This window comes from Poecilia reticulata, linkage group LG1, assembly GCF_000633615.1.
Source record: "Poecilia reticulata strain Guanapo linkage group LG1, Guppy_female_1.0+MT, whole genome shotgun sequence".
Taxonomy (NCBI): Eukaryota; Metazoa; Chordata; class Actinopteri; order Cyprinodontiformes; family Poeciliidae; genus Poecilia; species Poecilia reticulata.
In genome coordinates this window covers 8,934,691-8,941,112 of record NC_024331.1, presented here as the reverse complement: position 1 = coordinate 8,941,112, position 6,422 = coordinate 8,934,691, and positions in this window count along the sequence as shown.

Genomic DNA, 6,422 nt, shown 5'->3' with positions numbered 1-6,422 from the left:
CCGTAATGGATTTGTTATCTCCATGATCCATGCGCAATGCCGTGTGGGTCGGACTGGCTGTGACAAATGGCTTTTAAACTTTCAACTCCGAGTCATTTAGTRCGCTAATCTGCGCTCTGCTCGTTTATCAGTCTCTCACCAAGGGCCTACGGTGAGCGCAGGGCTCCTACACAAGTCCGTGACTCGAGTTTCCAGAGTTCACTTTTAAAATATCAGATCATTATTAGCGCGGATGTTTCTGCAGAGGACAGACTTATGGTACAGGATCCACAAATCCCAGAAAGGGAAGAAAGAAGGATGGACGGACGGATGGACGGATGGACGGAAGGACGGAAGGAAGGAAGGTAATGGGGCGTACCAGATCATCACCAAGGTGAAAAGTATCCCAAATAGAAAACTATTTGAAAATTCAATTGGGCAACATTAGTCACCACTGAAAATCGAAAAAGAAATATGGTCACTAGGACACGAGCAACTTTTACTGCCCCGTAAAACGAGTTATTTCCCTCTGCTGCGCTTACAGCTGCTGAAGACGGCAGGAAACCCGATACGGAGATTAAAACAATGTCTGCTGTTATTCAGAAGGAGGCTCCTTACAGCCACCGCATTCCTGCGTCACGGATAAAGATCGGAGGCGACTCTTCACAAAGCCATAATGCACATTATTTTAAAAAAAAAAAACTGCCTGTCTGAGCTGAATCTTTTTTTTGTCATGGTGGGCTTTAACCTTCTGACCCACATGCAAATCAACAAGTCCGAAATAAAGGTAAGGGTTTTATTTCCTTGTAATAACAGAGAAGTAGTTCTCCTAGATCCTTCCAGGAGCGATTGAGTGGTGCGGAGGGAGCAGCGGGCAGGCAGACTTGCAGGTGATCCACACGAGAGGAGACAACAATGGAACAGATCCCGTAGGTGAATCCAGAAACTGATCTAGAAACGGAAACACAAGGACTTTAAAACCACTGGAAAAATATCGAAGAGACAGATCAAAAACTAGTACTGTGGACTACAGGAGAGGGCTAGAGAGACTACTGGTGCACGTTAATCATCCAGCACTGAGTGAAGGTTCTGCTGCTCCTTTATCCCCACCACTGATGGGGCTGATGAGATCCACCTGTGTAGGCTGCCCAGGTTCCTCACCAAGATCTTCGCTGGAAAAGATGCATCACTCACACTCAACACACACACACACACACACACAGGAACCCTGACATTTTTCTTATTATCATTTTTTCATTTTGACATACATTAACATAACAGGTCAAATTCCAACACATTATTTACCCGCACAAATCAGCACATCAGAAAACAGTAAAACAAAACAACATGAGATAAATACACCACAAATTGATTCAAATCTTTCCACGAGTATAAAAAAAAAACAGTTACACAAACCACTGAGCAGCGGCAGGTCTGTCATTGCAGAAATTTCAGTACAGGATTCTCAAACATATTGACTCTTATCTTCATTTTAATGTCTTTTGTCTTTTCAGATGCAGATCAAATATGGGCACGGAGTCTTTTCTTCCAAAATCTCAAAATCAACCTTTTAGTAATCGCCACACCAAACAAAACAGCCATTTTCTCACTTTTAGTGGCTACAAGGCACTGGAGGCCCTGATAATGGCAATAAGTGGCTTTGGGTCCCATTGTTTACCAAAAACTACTGAAAAAAAGTGAAAGATTTTCTTTCAAAATGAGTGAAGCTGAACACTTGACCGGAGCGAGTGCGTCAAATTACCAACAGCAGCCTGACAACGATTACAAATTGGAGACACAAAGAAAGAGCTCWGCTTCTCCCTCGACAAACTGAATCCTAACCGTACGTCAAAGTACGAACAAGAGCTGCGAGGCAACTGATGAACTACCAAGATTTGCAAGAGGGAACAAATMTTTCCCTCATTTTGCCGACATCTACACTCCTGTTTTTGGGGAATAACAGATGAAAGGATAAAATTCCTCCGCTTGCTTCGAATCRCAAATGTTATCTTCTCCTACAATCTGCTCTTGGTTCAGGCAGCCTGCATGTTTTTCTTACAGAAAGAAAGATGTTGGAGCAGATGAGATCAAAAAGCACTGTTTGGGTAAAATCATTGTGTAAAAGTTGCATAAAATCACATTTCGATTCATATCTTGTTTGAGTTTTTACCACCACYTGTCCCTGCACAGATTGTGCTTTTAACGTTTGTCCCATTTTGGATCCCAGGTTGCTGATCCACATCAGCAGTGGCATCAATTTTGAGATGTTGATTTAATGTGGACGTTAAATCAACAGAACCACTGAGATCTGAAGTTTAGTAGATTGCACAGCACAGATAGAGAACATTACATCTGTCCTGATTTCTTGGGGTAATCCCAGATTTCCTTTTACCTCTGAACTTTGACCCCTTCCCATGCGGAGCGGCCACCGTGGCTCCGCAGCGCCACGGACAGCTGAGTGTATTTGTTGTTTCTGTGGGGTCAGAGGCCGAGTGCAGCCCACTCGATTTAAAACTCTCCCCTGCGCTGCCAATCACGTCCCGAGCCAATGACGCCKTCCCGTTATTTCCCAACTGGCACTCAAATTATTTTCAKCTTAACGTGCTTTTGGGAGCAGTAAATGGAGCGAGTGCGCTACGGAGGATGAAGTAATGCTGCGGCGCGATCAAGAAAAGGCTCTYGTGGGAATCGTAGGAAGTAACAACGGAGTCTGAGAATAGTCACTGARATCCTGCATTTCGATTTAGAAACTGTTCRGTSAGAATTTTCATAAATATTGTGTTTGTCACRTTTCTTCCCTGTAAGCCGGCAGATTCGGTTTGTTCCTGTGTGTCGAACTGTTGGTGCCGTTTATGTATTTTATTTTATTTTTTTATTTTACTTGATAAACCTACAAAAAGCAGCATATAACTGTGAAGTGGAAAGAAAAGGMCAGAGATTTACTTTATAAAACTCTCTTTTGCAGCAATAAGACATACATATTGGTGCATGTTTTTGCCAGTTCTGGAATTAAAAATGTCTCTAATTTATGGTAAAATACCGTAAATTAGAGGCAGTACTTTCTACAGTATTTTACCATAAATTAGATGTTTTTTATTGTTTTTTTTAACGGTGGAAATGAAAGATTTTACCTTTTCACTGCAAAAAAAGAAAAAAACAACAACATTCCAGCTTGCTCAAATAAGCTGGAGAGTCTCTTTTAAGCAACAGTTTTCCTGTCTTACCAAAGATTCTCCATTGGATTTGGGTCTGGACTTYGACTGAGCCATCATAAAAGTGTTTTGCAGAGTTTAAATCGGGCCACGTTCACATAAGACACATTCTTATCAGCTTCTCTTGTTAATATTTTCCTTCCCTGGCCTGTTGACGGCCAGGTGTTGGTAGCTTTACAGTCGTGTCATACTCTTTCCATTTTTAGGACGGAGCTCTGTTAGACGTTCAAAACTCTGGAAATTGCTTCATAATCTAATATTCCTTTAGGCTTCCCCAMAGCCTGTCTGCTGCGCTCCCTGCTCCTCTGTTTTGTTCACTGAAGTTTGTTTACCAATTAGGTGACTCATAAAGTCAATGTGTATCTCTGGATTTTATTAAGGGGCCCTAGAGTAACAGGGATTGAAATCAAGTTGATGTCATCGTAACTCTTGGATCTCTCTGACAAACTCCATTCAGCAACACCCAAATGTAAAAACTCGTGGATCTTTTCCATCACGTTTCAATTTTTCGAGCTTTTTTTTCCTTTTTTTAAAATTAATCCATTGCAAAGATTCCCCCCCCAAAAAACAGATTTGTAGTTTGAGTTTGTAAATGTGACAACATAGGGAAAAGTTCAAGAGGTCTGAATACTTTGGTAAGGCTACGTCCACCACACTGAAGCAATAATAAGTCTTGGGGGGAAACTCACAGGAGGTCTGTCTAAAAAGGATCAGCCAACATGAATTAGGCTCTAACCTAAAACACAGTATTAAGTTTCATTATAGCCATAGAGGARCGTTGCTCTCTGTCCAGCATGTAYGTACRGGAACCTGCTTGTGAACCTGCACAACTTTATCACCGCTACTAAAAGACAAGTGTCCTAATAAAACTCTGAGGATGCAGCTTTGTATGCATTAATATTGTAGCTTATTGAGAAGGCCTGCAAGAATATAATCTAATTCAAATCTGAGCCAAGTTCTCTCTTGTGTCCAGGCCAAAAGCTACGGTCGTAACGACTCGAAAAACATTTCATGCTGACTTTATTCCACTGAAAACACTCCCTCGGAAAAACCCGCTCTGCTYGGATTTAATCAAACCGAACAACGACAGACTTAACGAGCTAGAAGTGAGAAGAAAAAAGTCATTGACAGATTTAGATAGACTGTGAACTGATACTGTAATTGGGTACTRAGTGATCAGAAGGCAACGATCTGATTTGTGATAAAGTGTTTGAGAAACAGCCGTCAACTGGACGACAGCGGCCTGAACGGCGTCCAGGTCCGAGCCGAACGCTCACACCCAAACGTCGGGGGGCTGCTGGGTGTGTGTGGCTGAAGCTAATGTGTAAAAAAAAGAAAAAAAAAGGTGAACATTTTTGGTGTGTGTGTAGGTGTGTGTGTATTAGTTACATAGAGCATGTCATATGGAAATAATTGTCCCAGCTTGGATAATTTTCACTCCAGCAGGCAACAGTTTTGTCTATCAAGATTTATAACTTCTGACAGATGTCAAATAGATGCTATTAAGCTTCTTTTTTTTCCTTAAGTTTCTCACAGTAAAAAAATAAAACAACATTTATTTCAATTTTAGAGAAAAGACTACAGTCATTGAAATGACCATGAAAGCTACTGTCAAACATTTGCTGATACTGTATCTTAAAAACATTCTGTGTGGGTTTCACGGGTCGGTTTCATTTGTGAACTGAGGTTCTGTGAAGCTGTTATGAGTAATAGTAATAGTTCCCTTGCCTGTTCTAAGAAATCACATCAGAGAAATGCTGCATTAATCCATCTTATCAGTGGATGTTGGTGAATCAGCTGATCGGATCATTTTCAAACAATTATGACAACTGGAAAGAATGGATACATGTCAAATTTGATGCTGCTGCACATTTGATGCAAAAATCTAAAGTTTTCTCTGCTTGACAGCAATGAAGTCCATAGTTTAAATAATAAAATCCTAGCAGTGTTTCTTTTGAGGTGCGTGATGAACATTGTTTTGATATTGCATCAGGACATGTTAGGTTACTTTTCTGCTTATCTTCTTTTATTTTATTTTTTCTTTATTTAAGAAAATTTATGTTTTATCTCCTGACCAGTGCATTCCCACATTTGTTTGAAAATCATACTATAAATTGCACCCAGTGGTCAAAAAGGTTTTTGTTAATTTAAAAAAAAAAAAAAAAGAGAGGTTGTGCTGCCTTTCTGCTGGAGCCACTCCAAGAAATCACCATGCTGTGGTGAGTGAATCTTCATTATCGCAGACAGAGAACCTGCATAGCAAAGCAAATCTTATTACAGGGTCCTTGTTATGACATTTGAAAAGCGTTTTGGTCAATTCTGATGCATTTTAGTGATATGTGTTGCATCTCTTTATTGCAAGATTAACACTATCTGAATGTTTTGGCATGTCCAGAAAAATTTACGGCGACCTGGTGTTAGCTGGAGATCAGATTATGCAGGCTACTGTAGGAGAGGCATAGAAAGGCGATGATCTAATATTTTCCTTTTATTTTTAGCCTAAAGCCACATATCTTCATAAACCCATGAAATGGAAAACTGACACACAGCAATTCGATAGAGGTATTACTGACTGCAGTAACTGAGACGATCATAAATTGTTCTGGACTCAAAACTGTGTCTCATGTTGAATAATAAATAAATCATTTTTGCGTGTTCAGATAATAAAGCTGAGTAACCATTTATTTTATTTTTTTTAAAAGATGACTTCCTGAACTGTGTTATCAGCACCGATTTMAGTTCACCAAATACACAAATACGTCTCTAAGCGAAACATAAACAGTTTTGGAGGCTGAAATGATCACATTTGTTTATAAAACTGCTAACAGAGTTTAGTCGTTATCACTTCCTCATCCTGGTGCACTTACAACGCTTCCTGCCCTTTGATTGAGCAGAAAAAGCTGATGAATGATCTGCGACATGGATCCACATTAAGCGTAAAGCAAGACAAGATCGTAATCTGTGCTTTAAATTTGCTGACGCAATGATGGTAAACTAAATAATCCATAGGATTAAATCTGACTTTTACATTCAGGTTTGTGTATTTTCTCTGTGCGGACTCTGCTGCGCCCCCAGCTGACTTCATGTGTTTATTCTGATTAATGATTTCTGCCTCGTTATTATTAGCTTTTACTCAGCCGCAGCTTTCAGTCGACGTTTTCTCATTAAGGTAGGAGGGTTTGTTTTACTCCAGGTGCAAGCGAGGGCCGTCTGCAGTTTCAGGTTGAACTG